This window comes from Ambystoma mexicanum, chromosome 6p, assembly GCF_040938575.1.
Source record: "Ambystoma mexicanum isolate Mex_15411 chromosome 6p, UKY_AmexF1_1, whole genome shotgun sequence".
Lineage (NCBI taxonomy): Eukaryota > Metazoa > Chordata > Amphibia > Caudata > Ambystomatidae > Ambystoma > Ambystoma mexicanum.
Genome location: NC_090935.1, coordinates 928,879,582 through 928,893,743, shown reverse-complemented (window position 1 = coordinate 928,893,743; position 14,162 = coordinate 928,879,582).

The following is a 14,162-nucleotide window of genomic DNA, read 5'->3' as shown; positions in this document are numbered from 1 at the left end:
CTTGCACATGCTTGTGGTGCTAATGGAAAGCACAAATATCAGCATATGCATTGGGTAGACCCCGTGAAAACTGGCAACAGAGGAAAATGCTGTGCTGTGGTTATGTGGATGAGGCAGACTAACCACATGCACATGCTCCTGCACTTCTACAGCCTCTTGTAATGGATATCAAGACTTCATCAGGGGTGGCATGTCACAATCAGCAGTAGTGCCCAGATGCCATGATATAATTAGGCTCATTGGCACATTCATTGTGTTAGCAGATAAGGGCTACACGGTCCAGCAAAGTCTGTTAAGGTTCTTGTATGTTGTTGACAACAGACAAATAAAGAAAGGTCAGAAATGTTCTCTCAATGCATCCTTGCTTATTTCCTCGTGTTCTCTCCACTGTGTGCACACGAGGTAATTGTAGCTTCAACATTTCTGCTGGTAGATTGTTCTATGCACACATTATTGTTACCTCAAAATTTGTTTGTGTATTGCTGCCAAGACTTTTATATCCCCTCTTATGTCAAGACCTCTGGTCTCCAAGAGTATCATGTCTTGAAAGAAATTATTATTATACAAAAAAGGTTTGCAGCTAAGTTAAATGTATACAAGTATATAGCTTTGTAACAGTTTCATATAGCATGAGACAGTTCAAGAGGGGCATTAGAGCGCACAACAAATAACCAACACACAATGTTATAGAAGAAATAGTAGTTGAGTTAGTGTAAACTTTAAGAGGAAGCTCATCACCAATATACGAAACCAGTAATTTAATTTAAAGGGTTTTCCCAAAACGGGCTACGGTTGGCCGAATTTTTCTCCGTAAAAGGGTTCCAGGATTATCAACAGGCCCAATATCTTAGCACTGAAATCAAGACAGAAACTCGAGTGTTCTAAAGGACACACTGCGAGCAAGAAAACACGTCATCAATGCGATCTTGCATTTAACCTCGATCCCACTAACGCACACCCCACTCTTTCAGATCCACAGATGGCAGGGAGGACATGCAACTGGCAGTAGTGCATGGTATAATTCCCTGTAACATTGCATTTCACAACATAACCCTGACACATGACTCCAGAAGAAATCTAGAATAGTAGCATGAAAATAAGAACTTTTAAACAATGCTCAAATCAAGTAAATAAACCAAAAACATGAAATACTGCCTGCACTCCAATATTCGCTTCTTCAACCACACATCAATCTTAAGCACCACATTCTTAGGCATTTTTCTAAATGCGCTTAGTAATGATGTGTGCTTATAATGCTCAATGAAAACCTCTCAATTCCGGAATTTGCTCAACAAATATATATTTCTTTTTAAACAAAGAGAATATATAAACCACGTATTATATTTCCTTGTAATAAAAACATCTTTCTGATTGCAAATTGAATGAAGAACCAACAGCCTCGCTCTAAAGAATCAGAAATGTCCCTTTCATATAGGCTACTCATATCAATTCTTGAAGTTGGGACATCTCTGTGGAATTCTAATGAGATCCCCTGTCTGTGGTAAAAATATAGGCATTTAAGACTTATTTCTGTATACTATGACATGGTTGCAGCAATTTACCCAAACTTTTGCAGTGCACACTATTCCGTGATCATGCACACTGCAGTGATCATGAATCACAGATGCCTATCTATTTATCCCAGATAATGTAAATTGCGAGACTGTGTTCTGAACTTGGGCAACAAGACCAGGCACAAAAAACACATTTTAACAGATTTCGATCCCATCGGGATCTCCATATAAAATGGCATGTACTGGTGGAAATTCCGCACGTCACAAAAAATGCAGCAGTACATTGAACAGGATAAGTATATATCCAAGTCATGTGATTTTCCAGAATATTTAATGATTCCAGTAACTCTTGAATCAGACTGTTGGTAGACATTGGTTCTGATTTACAAATCTTTTACAAAGAACAGCCAACACCTGTTTCGACCATAGGTCGTTTTCAAGGCTGTGGCAAAAGTATCAGTTAACAAATATAGCAAATTGATGATCACCTGAAAAGTGAGTCCCGAAAGAACATAAAAGTACCCGTGATTAAGAAGAGAGAATCAAATAGGCTTGATCCACGAATAGCATAAATACAAAAAACGGTTTGAGTCTTGAATTAGTTCATACAAAATTAATTGGTGTCAGGTACAAGGTAGGGGAGAAGAGATGTACTGTTTGCAATCTGGGTTTGGACGAAATGTCTGGATAAAAATTACCACCCCACCAAAAGACCTAAAACACACACCATGAAAAGTTCTAACTACCAAAAGTTCGAACTTTTTGTGGTATGTGTTTAGGTGTTTCAATGGGGTCGGTATGGGGTTGGGGTGGGTTTCCCCCGCAACACCCCACTCACTACAGTGAGCAGGGGTTGCAGGGGACACCCCCCCAGGCCCCTGTCAGAAAAAAAAGCTGGGGGGTGCAGGGGTACTATATACAGTATAGTGAGCGTGGTACTATGAAGGACAACCCTGCAGACCACCTGGGAAAAAAAAGCCAGGGGTGGCGGGGATGTCCCCCGCAATACATTGCTCACTTTACTATACAGTATAGTGAGCAGGGGTTGCGGGGGAAACCCCTGCAGCTGTCCAAAAAAAAAAGACAAGGACGCTGCAGCGCCGGTTCCCGATCATGGAAGTGAAAGGGAACCGGCGCTGCAGGGACACAGCGCGAAGGAAGAAAGGTAAGTGGGGTGGTGGGGGTATGTTGGGGGTGTGGGTGGGGGTGTGTTGTGGGTGTGGGTGTATGTATGTATGGTTTTCTATTGGATGTTCCCATGGGAAATGTGCGAACATTTGTAGTGCGTACATTTCCCATGCAAACATTTTTGTCGCAGATTTTTCTGCAATGGAAATATCACACAGATCCTGCAGTACATCTCAAATACGAAAACAATTAGAACAATCTCTTTGTACTGAGTGATCATCATGAGAAACCACCTGGAATTTTACTTTTGTGCCTTCCAAATAAAATTGCGAGCAAAGGTACGTGAAAGAAAAAGACTGCGTCATGGGTCTGTGTTAAAAAAGCATGTGTGCAAACCTCAGTGCTGGTGTGAGAGAAGAAGAGTCCATGCTGCATAAATTAAAAAGATGCAACAATGTTGCAGTGTGTGACAATGGTGGAAGTGTTCTAGAGACTGGCAAATATCTGCTGGCATCAGACCAAGGAGTGATCACATACTACAACTTGGTTTCAAGTAGGACAGTAAAAGTGAAGAGTGAAGGTGATTTCTCTTTCATTTAGTCCTCAATGTTTCACTCCACTTCGTGAGTGTTTAAAATTGCATTCAGGAGCCCAGCAATATGCAAATGTAAATATTTTTGGTCGCCTGCATGCAATTGCCATTTGTTGCAAAATGAAAAGGGGGGCCCGGGGGGAACGCGTAGCGTTTCCCCCCGGGGAGATTTTTGGCGCTGCACACGGCCAGCGAGTGGCCGTGGGAGGCAGAGTGTCTCCCGGGGTATTTAAGGGGCTCAGGGAAGGTTCGGGAGCCAGGCGACGGTTAGGACTTGAAGATTGTCCTGGTCGCCTGCTCCCGAGCCTTCCCTGTGTAGCTGGGCCTAGGAGTGTGGAAGGGTAGAGCAGGTGAGGTGGGTGATTTTGAGGGTAGTGTTGGTATAGTGGGCGGTCAGATAGCGTTCTTAGTATAAAAAAAAATATATATATAATAATTATAAAGAGCAGATTAGCAGTTATATACAGTTTAGGGAAGGGTTATTGGGGGTGCCGTAAATAAGACACACCCGCTACTTACCTTAGCTCCGGGTCCGCGTCGCGGTAGACAGGTTTTATTGGTCCGAGGGCGCGGGGTGCCGTGGGCGTGCGGGGGTTATTTTGTGTAAAAGCATCCGTGCTCCTTTGCTCGCCGGCGGGGGGCGGGGTGTTTGGGAAGCATCGGGCTTTCGTGAATTGGCATCCGCTCAGGAGCGGGTGTGAGAGGGATCATTTTGTTGATACGGGATCCTTGGTCCCGTGTTGCCTGCAGGGAGAGGAGATCGGTGAGTGCGGTGTCCTTCGAAGGACAGAGGGGGCAGAGCGCTCCTATTTAAAGGGGCCTCGTCCATTTTTGTGGGCCCGAGGTGCGGTGGCGCTCACTAGCCGCCAGGGGGCAGTGTGACAGGGAAAGAAACAGTACTGTATTGTGGTGAGGTTGATTTTGGTGGGGGTTTTCGCTAGCGGGTGGCACTTAGTTGCCTGGGCAGGGGGCTACAAGGGTTAGGGCAGTATTTTAGGGGTATTTAGTGGGGCAAAATAAAAAAAAATAAAAAAAAAAAAAAATTTAAAAGCTTAGTTCAGAGTTAGCAGTCCTATTTTGTAGATTTCCACGGGTAGTTTCGGCTCGGGGGCTTAGGTTTTGCTAGGTCATTTTCAAGGGGATATATATATATATTTGTGGTGCACAAACAAGTTATTAGTAGTGCATGATGGTAGGCCAGGGAGCCAACAGGAAGGGGTTGGTTGATGCCAAGGCTCTTAAGGAGGCTTTGGAAATAATAAGTAGGGCATCTAGGGCCCAATTGGAAGGGGCAGTTGGGGAGGTCACTGGGGGAGAGGGCACGGGGGAGGGGGAGATAAGTGGGGGGAGGCCGCAGCGGAGAGCAGCGGCAGATGGGGCTCTCGCAGCAGTGGTGGCTTGCACCCCTGCGGCAGGGAGAGGGGAGGTATGGGAATCCAGGGGAAGGAGGCTGAGAAGGGAGATAGACAGGAGAGCGTCTGAGGGAGAGATGATTTCAGGTAGGGAGCCTCTGAGGGAGGGAGTGAGTAATAGCCCTAAGGAAGAGGGGAGTACGCAGATGGAGAGGGCTCTTGGGGACCCGAGCGAGGGGGTGCTGAGGGGGGTGGCAGGGCAGAGGGGGAGAGGGGGAAAATATTTGCAGAAGAGTGCAGGAGGGAGAAGGAGGGAGAGGTCCCCATCAATTGAGGAAAGTGGAGTGGGGCGCGGAACGGCCCCCAGGGGTATGAGGATGGAGGGTGGAGGGCGCTGCGCAGCCCCCACTGGTCAGAGTGAGGTTGCGGGTTTTAGTACGGCCCCACCTCGATCGGCACAAGGAGAGCCTAGAGGGTGCAGCACGGCCCCTAGCAATGAGGAATACAGGGTGGAGGACGGAACGCCTCGCCCAAGAGAAGAGGACCAGGCAGGGGTCCCCCCCGCCCCGCCGAGAAGACGTCAAAGGAGTGACGGGGCGTACGCCCCGGGCTCGCAAGAAGAAGATCGCCTCAACTTGAGCAGGAGCTCGCATCAGCAGTGGTACATAAGGGATGATGAAGTTGGTTTGGAGGAATATATGGGGCAGTGGGAGGCAGAGGGTCATAGATCGGCAAGGGAAAGGGGGGAAGAGAAAAGAAGTTTGATGTGGGATATGGAAAGGCAGGGGGATAGGGGGGTAAGGGGTCGGGGAAATTATTGGTTGGGTGAGTCTGTTGACATGTTTTGTCCCCGCAGTAGGAGCCCTCTAAGAAAGGAGATGAGGAGCATCGGGGTGGACGCCAGACCACAGACGGCGGGCGTGGAAAGAGGTGAGCAGGAAAGGGAATGGTCCTCTGCATGGCAGAGAGGGGTCACGAGAAGGGTGACGGGGAATGAAGGGACGAGTTTGCATGGGGTAAGAAAAGAAGCTGGTGTGCAGGCCATTGGAGCTTTGGGGGTTGAAAAGAGCATGTGCTCAGTGGAGGTCCAAACGGACAAGGCGATGGAGCCATTGGTGCTTGAAGTGCAAGCTGGTAATAAAAAAGAGAATGAAGTGAAAGGAAAGGAGAAAAAATTGCCGTACATGGGGATAACAAAACCATTGGGGGCACACTTGATGGCGACGACAAGGGAGAAGATTCAGGCAGGGGAGTTTGTAGATGTGTTCAAATTGCTGCATAGGGAAGTGAGAGCAAAAGAGGGGTCTAAAGAGGAAGAAAGGGAACTGGCGTTGCGCCCAAGGGTCCCGGTGACTATTGAGAATTGGACGTCGGCATTTATCATTTATGCCAGCGTTTATTGTGAAAAATTTCCAGAGCGTTGCGTGGCTCTGCTTAAATATATGGATGTTATCAGGAAGGCTTTCACGAGTTTTGGGGGTTTTGCATGGGTAAGGTATGATGAGGAATTAAGAGCGAGATTGGCGGAGGACAGTCAGGTGGTCTGGGGGGAGATAGATATGGATCTTTGGTTGCAATGGATGGCTCCAACGAGGCCTGCCCCGACGCTGCACACGGCGAGCGGGCTGCCCGTACCTTTCCGGCCCTTTCTTGGTCGCCCCGCCCACGAAGGGGCGGGGGGAGGAGGTAGGGGGCAGTCATCAGCAGCGTGCTCGGGGTATAATAAGGATGGCTGCGCACGGACCCTGTGTAGGTTCAGGCACGAGTGTAGCAAGTGTGGTGGAAAACACCCTCTCACGCAGTGTTTCCAGCAAGGGGACAGGGGGAGGGGGAGGGGGACAGGTAGAGGGGTTGTGGGGAAAAGCTTTTACTCCAATTAAAGTAGGGGTGCTCGAAAAATGGTTACAATTTTATCCGGACAGAGAAGGGGCGAAGATCTTGAGTGAGGGTTTCTGTCAGGGGTTCAGATTAGGGTACCAGGGCCCAAGAGTGCGCAGGTGGGCTGAAAATTTGAAGTCAGCAAGAGAAAAGGTTGACGTTGTGAGACATAAATTGACCAAGGAAATAGAGGCAGGAAGGATAGTGGGCCCATTTGTTGACTTGCCGGGGGATTTAGTAATATCCCCATTGGGGGTGGTGCCAAAGAGAGCTCCCGGGGAATTCAGACTGATACATCATTTGTCATGGCCAGAGGGTATGTCAGTTAATGATTTTATTGCTCCGGAAGAGTGCGGAGTTGTGTATGCCAGTGTTGACCAGGCGGTGGAAATGATAAGGAAGGAAGGGCGAGGGGCCTTCATGGCCAAGTGTGATATCAAGGTGGCTTTTAGGCTATTGCCGGTGCACCCGGAGGATTTTTGGTTGTTGGGTTTGCAGTTTGAGGAAGGTATATACATAGACAAAGCCTTGCCAATGGGGTGCGCAATTTCCTGTGCTTTGTTTGAGCGGTTCAGCTCTTTCTTACAGTGGGTCTTCTCATTTAGTTCGGGTTGGGAGAGTGTGCTGCACTATTTGGATGATTTTCTGTTCATTAGCGGGGCAGAAAGAGTGGAGGAGTGTAAAAAAATGCTACAGTTGTTTCAGGAGCTGATGGAGGAGCTGGGGGTGCCCTTAGCGGAAGATAAAACAGAGGGACCGGCAGTGGTATTGACATTTCTAGGAATTGAGTTGGATTCAGTGGCCATGACCTCACGCTTGCCGCACGACAAGGTGAGCAAAATGGTGGTTTTGTTGGAAAAAGCGGTGGTGGCCAAGAAAATGATGCTGGTTGAAATGCAGAGTTTGGTGAGGCATTTGAATTTTGCATGCAAGGTGGTGGCCCCAGGGCGAACATTTTGCAGGAACATGGCGAGGGCTATGGCGGGAGCGAAGTGCCCACATCATCGAATAAGAGTGTCAGGGGCAGTGAGGGAGGATTGCAGAATCTGGTTGCGCTTTTTGGAGAATTTCAACGGAGTGACAATGTGGTTGCAGGGAGACCCGGTGACTTGGGAAGTTCAGATATTTTCTGATGCAGCAGGAGCGGGAGGTTTTGGAGTTTTTTGGGGAGGAAAGTGGTGTGCGGAGAAATGGCCGGTACGGTGGTTGAAGGAAGGAAGGAGTATAGCATTTCTTGAATTTTTTCCACTTCTAGTTGCATTGCAGTTGTGGGGGAATGATTTTCAGAATAAGAAGGTGAATTTTAATGTTGCCAATGAATGCGTAGTTCACGTGGTGAATAGGCAGTCAGCTAAGGATCAGAGGGTGGTGAGATTGATGAGAGAATTTGTGCTGCGGTGCATGGAATGGAATGTGGTGTTTAAGGCAACACATGTGCCGGGGAAGGATAATGGCATCGCTGATGCATTATCTCGTTTTCAATGGCAGAAATTCCATGGATTGGCTCCAGATGCAGAGAAGGAGGGGCAACAGATTACGGAGGAGCTGTGGAGGATAGGAAGCTGAGAGCGCTTTCACTGGTGGAGGGTTCATTGGCATCGGCATCTAAGGAGGCATATAGGAGGGCCTGGGAGGATTTTATTAGGGGGGGAGCTTGTAGTTGGAAGGGTAGATGGGACGCGGAAGAGAGGAGGAGAGATGATGTTATGAATTTTCTCTTGAAGTGTATGGACAGGGGTTGGTCAAAGGCAACGATTGTGGGGAAGTTAGCAGGGATGTCTTTCTATGGGAAATGGTTTTGGGGTTTTCAACCAAGTGGGGGGAAATGGCAAATAGGATGTTGGAAGGTTGGGCTAGGGAGAGTAAGAGGGACAAGGATAAGAGGAGGCCGATATCGGCGGAATTGTTGCAGAGGCTGACTGAGGTGGTGGGGGGAGTTTGCTGGTCAGTATGGGAGGGGGAACTGTTTGTGACTTGTTTTACTTGGTTATTTTTTGGGGCTTTCAGGGTTTCTGAGTTGGTAGGGGGAAAAGGTGGGGTAGGAGGACTGCAATGGGATGATGTACGAATTACAGAGGAAGGTCTGGACATCAAGATCAGAAGATCCAAGACTGACCATAAGGGGAGGGGTTCTTGGGTTTTACTGGGTAGAGGGAGTAGGACTTTATGTCCAGTACAGGTAGGTTTGGTGTGGAAGGAGCGTTGTGGGGGTAGGGCAGGCTTGGTGTTTCAGCATGAGGATGGGTCACCGGTGGCAGCGGCACATGTGCTGGGGGTATTGAGGAAGGCGGTGGAAGTGGCGGGTGAAAAGGCTGAAGATTTTGGGACTCATTCTTTTAGGATGGGCGCAGCATCTGAAGGCAGTAGGTTGGGATTTTCCGAAGACAAAGTGAAAAGCTTGGGGCGTTGGAGGTCTGGGAAATACAAGGGGTACGTCAGGGATTTTGATAAGGGGAATGTGTGATGAGTTGGGGGAAAGGATTTTGGGGAGGACTGTTCTTATTGTGATGTTTTGACTTGCCAGTGATTGTTAATTTTCTTGTTTCAGATGCTGCGCGAAAGGAAGGGGAGTTGGCGCAAGTGTGGATTGTTGGCCATTCAATTGTTAAGTGGGCTGGGAAGGAGGGGGAAAAAAGGGTGTTTGGGAGGCAGCTGGGATGCAGCTATAAGGAGGTGGTGGTGAGATGGCACGGTTTGGGGGGTCTGCGCTGGGATCAGCTGCTTCCTATATTAGCAGGGATGAGGGAACGCTATGGGGTTCCAGATGTGGTAATTATTCACGCGGGAGAGAATGACCTTGTGAAGGATACGGGGGTCTCTCTGCGAAGGAAGATGAAGAGGGATTTAGTTTGGATGAGGGAAATGTGGCCTAAAGCAAAGGTGGTTTGGACCAAGTTGTTGCCGCGGAGAGTTTGGAGGGGGACGAGAAATGAGGGAGCAATAGAGAGGACTAGGAAAGGGATAAACATGGAAATGGTCAAGTTTTGTGCCTCGGCGGCGGTACAGGTGATGGACCACAAAGACATAACGTATGAAGGGCTCCTTATTTTTAGAGAGGACGGAGTACACTTGTCCATGTATGGGAATAGTCATTACCTGGCGGATCTGAGTTCCTGGCTGGGAGACTGGGTAAGAAGTTGGAGATAGGAAGGAAAAAGGGGGAAGGGGAGTGGGGCAGAAAGAACTCCTCAGGGGAGGGTTTTTCTGGTGCTGGGGGCATGGCCCCTTTTGATGTGAGGGGAGGGAAGCACAATGGGGAATGACACGGGAAAGGAGGGGGTGGCGCTGTTTGCACAAGCAGGTCACCCCAGGGGAGCAGGTATTGAGCCTGGAGGGGCATGGCCCCTGGGAGAAAGCGGGACGCCTGGGAAAAGGGCAAGGAGACGGTAGGCTCCAAGGGGTAAGTAGGGAGGAGATAGATGAGTTATTTATTTAATTGTTGGGAAGATGAAAATGAAAAAGGAGAATGTTTAATTATTTAATTGTTTGTTGTAATATTTATTTAGTTTGTTAGGCCATGGAGCCAGTTAAGCATTTTGAATTGTAAGCTTTGGCCTGTCACATTAAAGCGACCTTTTCCACTTTTAAATGAGTCTGGGTTTTTGTGCAGTAAGCCAAAAAGCCTCTATGTTTATGATTGACAGTCCAATTAATCAGAGGGGCGCATCACACAACCTTTTGTCAGTGTTATTTTTTCTTTAAGCTAATTGAGCACTTAGCTGAAACCATGTTTAATCATGTCTAGCAATGTACCCCTATGAAATTAATCTGAACTTTTCGGATCACCTATTGTTCATGATGTCCAATTTGGTGCAAAAGGGTGCACTAAAACAAGATACAGTTTTCCAATTAATGAATTCATTAATTAACCTATTAGTTGGAGACAAAATGTTTCCCAATATTATCAAGTGACATAGTCTGTAAAAGAAGAGACAATGGGCCTCATTATGACTCTGGCGGTACGGGGTAAACGGCGCCTTAAAAGGTGCCGGCGCCGTTTACCCCGTACCGCCTCATTACGAGGTCCCCTCGCGGGACCCAGGAAGCAACGCCTGGTCAAACCAGGCGTGCTTACCGGGTCCTGCGAGGGGAAGAGGGAGCAAACAACGGGCCAACTCGTAATGGGCCGTTGTTTGCTCCCTCTCCCATTCCCATTCAGCCCTATTGGGGCTGAAATGGGAATGGGGAAGGACCGGGTCTGGGTCCTTGGAGGGAGGAATTACCGGGCCTTCCAAACTCGGAATGGCCTGGTAATTCCTCATTCTGAGGACCCAGACCCGGACGCGATTTCGGCGGCAGCCATGCCGCCAATAGTGGCATGGCTACCGCCGAGGTCGTAATGAGGCCCAATGTGTTAAACATTTTTTCAAATCTTTAATTTTTGACATTTGCCTCCAATAGCTCAATGCTCTTACTTTTTCACTACACCTTGCAGCCTCCTCTCCTTTTCACTTTGTTAATATTTTATGCAATAGTTTGGGGAATACTAATTTTATCTCTGGGGTATATACTTTTAGATCTTTCAAAAGTGGCTGATTTTAAGTACACACTCCTCAAAGTAAATGGTTCTGGTGAACACCCTATATATTGCCTGATTCAAGGTTACTATAAGGATGTTGCATTGCTATGCAGAGCAATGTCACCCCTGAATGCAACATGAGAATTTGCTTCTTTGTTTACAACTAAGTAGTGGAAAAGTCTGTGTACACAGGCTAATGTGCGTGAAAGAAGACATTATCAGAGTGTAAATACATTATGTGGTGTATTTTAACGTAATTTATGTTAATAAAAAAAACATTTTATAAAGGATCTTGCTCCTTTTACATGGAGGAGTAGTAGCCTCAAATCTCACAGAATCTGTTGAAAGTTCAACATTGTACATATGGCCAATTGTTGTATCTGCTCCTTATTGTATTGGATTCCATTGACAGGTTTTGGACTCAAATACATAATGTTGAGGGATGTCAGAGTAATATAATTCATGTGCAGCATGATTCGAAGTAGACATGTGACCATAAATTAAAGTAAATTGAAGTCAAACTTTAAAACGTACATGAAGATTATTTTTGATATATTAATGCATACCACGAAATATTACAATCAATAAGTAAATTGAAACAAAAAGTAATTTATTTTATTAGAGAAACTGTGCATACATTGAATTTCTGTTTATATGTTTTTTATTAAATGTATATATTTTCTTAGTGCATGCAACTTGAAGTATGCTGTCAAAGTGGTATCCCTGTCTTGGGCCTTTTATGAAGCTAATTGTATGTTATCATTGTTAAACATACACATTTTGTTATCTGACATAGCTCTTTCCGCGAATACAGCCAGACCACCACATTAAACACCTTTTCTGCATTTGTGAATATAGACAGGGGGATATGTTGCTATGATGTGATGGCTCTTATATAAAATGTAAATAATCCTACATAAACTCCTGCCAACATATTAATAAAGAAGTTCCAGTCTGCCCTTGCTATAGGAATGTAATTTCACCAAAAGTCCAGAGGTAGCTGAAGTGACATCACGCAACCCTTGACCTCCCCATTGACATCGCAGGATATGATGTAATTTGGCCCTGCCCCCAAATAACATCACAGACAGTGGTATAATGTAATTTGACCCCCACCCTTAATGTCATCATAGGAAGTTGTGGCACACAACCTTTCGCCACTTGATATCACGGGAAGTGGCATCATCTGCTTTCATACACAACTCGAATGGCACTTTGCACAACACTTCTGCCATAAGAATGCAGCTACCTTTCACACTAAATATTTGAATTGTAGCTACACATATAATGACTATCCAGTCGCATATCCCCTTTAGACTACCACTCTAGACCACCTTTCTCCACCCACCCACATGCCATCTAGACATGGGTGGCTAGCAGGGACTTGGCCACCTATTCACAACCTTGTATTGGCTATAATGCACACAAGCATACTCGCACCTCCTGCCGAATTTCCCGAACCTTGGACTTCGGTCCCCCCAGGAGGGCTTTCAAACTACAGCACGTTGTGACCATACCAATGGTGAAAGGTGCTATACAAATGGTGCACTACAGTTAGCTCTCTCCTTTACACCCAAAAGCATCTACTTAAGAACTGCTGTGAGAATGTGTGGTCTCTTGACCCCCTACCCTTCCAATACTCACCTGACATGCAAGTACTAACCCCACATCACGATTTCAATTGCCTAAAAACGTATGCATACGAATTCAAGTGCTAACAATTAATCAATTTACATTAGTAATTGCTGGGCCTTTATCAGCTGTAAAGCCTCAGACACAGTTTATTGTATTTGACCTATCCTGCCTGCTAAGGCTCTGTAAATCAGTCAGGTCAAGTCAATATACAAAGCACAATATTTTGGGGGGAGAGCAGATTCAAATTAAATCACCAACCTCCACCCACTGATGGTTTGCAGGTGGCTGCTGTATTCCGCTGGAGAACTAGGAGCAGGTACCCAGCACATTGCAAATCTAACTTCCACATGAGTTGCACACTTTACATTTTTGTTCATTATGTATGATTCTTTATCTTTCTATATGTACTAAATGTGCCCTCATTTTTATTTATTAGCATTCTCCAATACTCAAAGTTAATGTCACATCTGCATTTGTGTAGAGCAGCAATTGGCCTGCGCAGCCAAACATAGCTCCTGGTAACTGCCACTGAAGGGCCCGACCCACCCTGTCCCCCACTTACAACTCAGACTAGTGTCCCTAATGACCACACATCTTTACAGCTTAACCCACACACGCCCATTTGGCAAGGTTCCATGTTCCCTGACATTTGTAAATGCAAATGATTTCCTGCTGTGCTCTCTGATATGTGGTAATAAATGCTATGCTGTATGGACAGATCCCCATAGCCATCTAATGTGTGCCTCAACCACTACCAACAAAGCAAAATGTCTGTACCTGGAACGAGGTCCGAGGGGACTGTGCCATTACCACCTTGGCACTTGCATTCCCTCCCTGACCTGCTTATTCCTCTACAGTCCGGGATCCATAGCAAGATGGCTGCCGGAGCGACGTCACACCATGCATGCCTCTGCCCTTCCAGCCTGAGGCACCCGGCAGTTTCCTACTCCTTGATTGGACCTTCTGCACTGCAAATAGTAGGCTGGCTTCAAGCCGGGAGGTGAAGCTGGCCCCCGTTAGAAGGCCCTGTTTCAAGGCCACTTGACCTGTCTGTACCTGGAACAAGGTCGAAGCGGGCTGTGCCATTACCACCGTTGCACTTGCATTTCCTCCCTGACCTGCTTATTCCTCTCCAGTCCGGGATCTATAGCAAGATTGCTGCCAGAGCAACGCAACACTTTGCATGCCTCGGCCCTTCCAGCCTGAGGCACCCGACAGTCTCCTGCACATTGATTGGACCTTCTGCACTGCAAATAGGAAGCCGGCTTCAAGCGGGGCGGCAAAGCCTGCCCCCGTTACATGGCCCTTTTTCAAGGCCACTCGAACTGTCTGTACCTGAAAGGACGTTAGAGGGGGCTGTGCAATTACCACCTCAGCACTTGCATTCCCTCCCTGACCCCTTATTCCTCTCCAGTCCGGGATCCATAGCAAGATGGCTGGCGGAGCAACACAACATCTTGCTTGCCTCTGTTCTTCCAGTCTGAGGCACCCAGCAGTCTCCTACACCTTGATTTGACCTTCTGCACTGCAAATAGGAGGCCGGC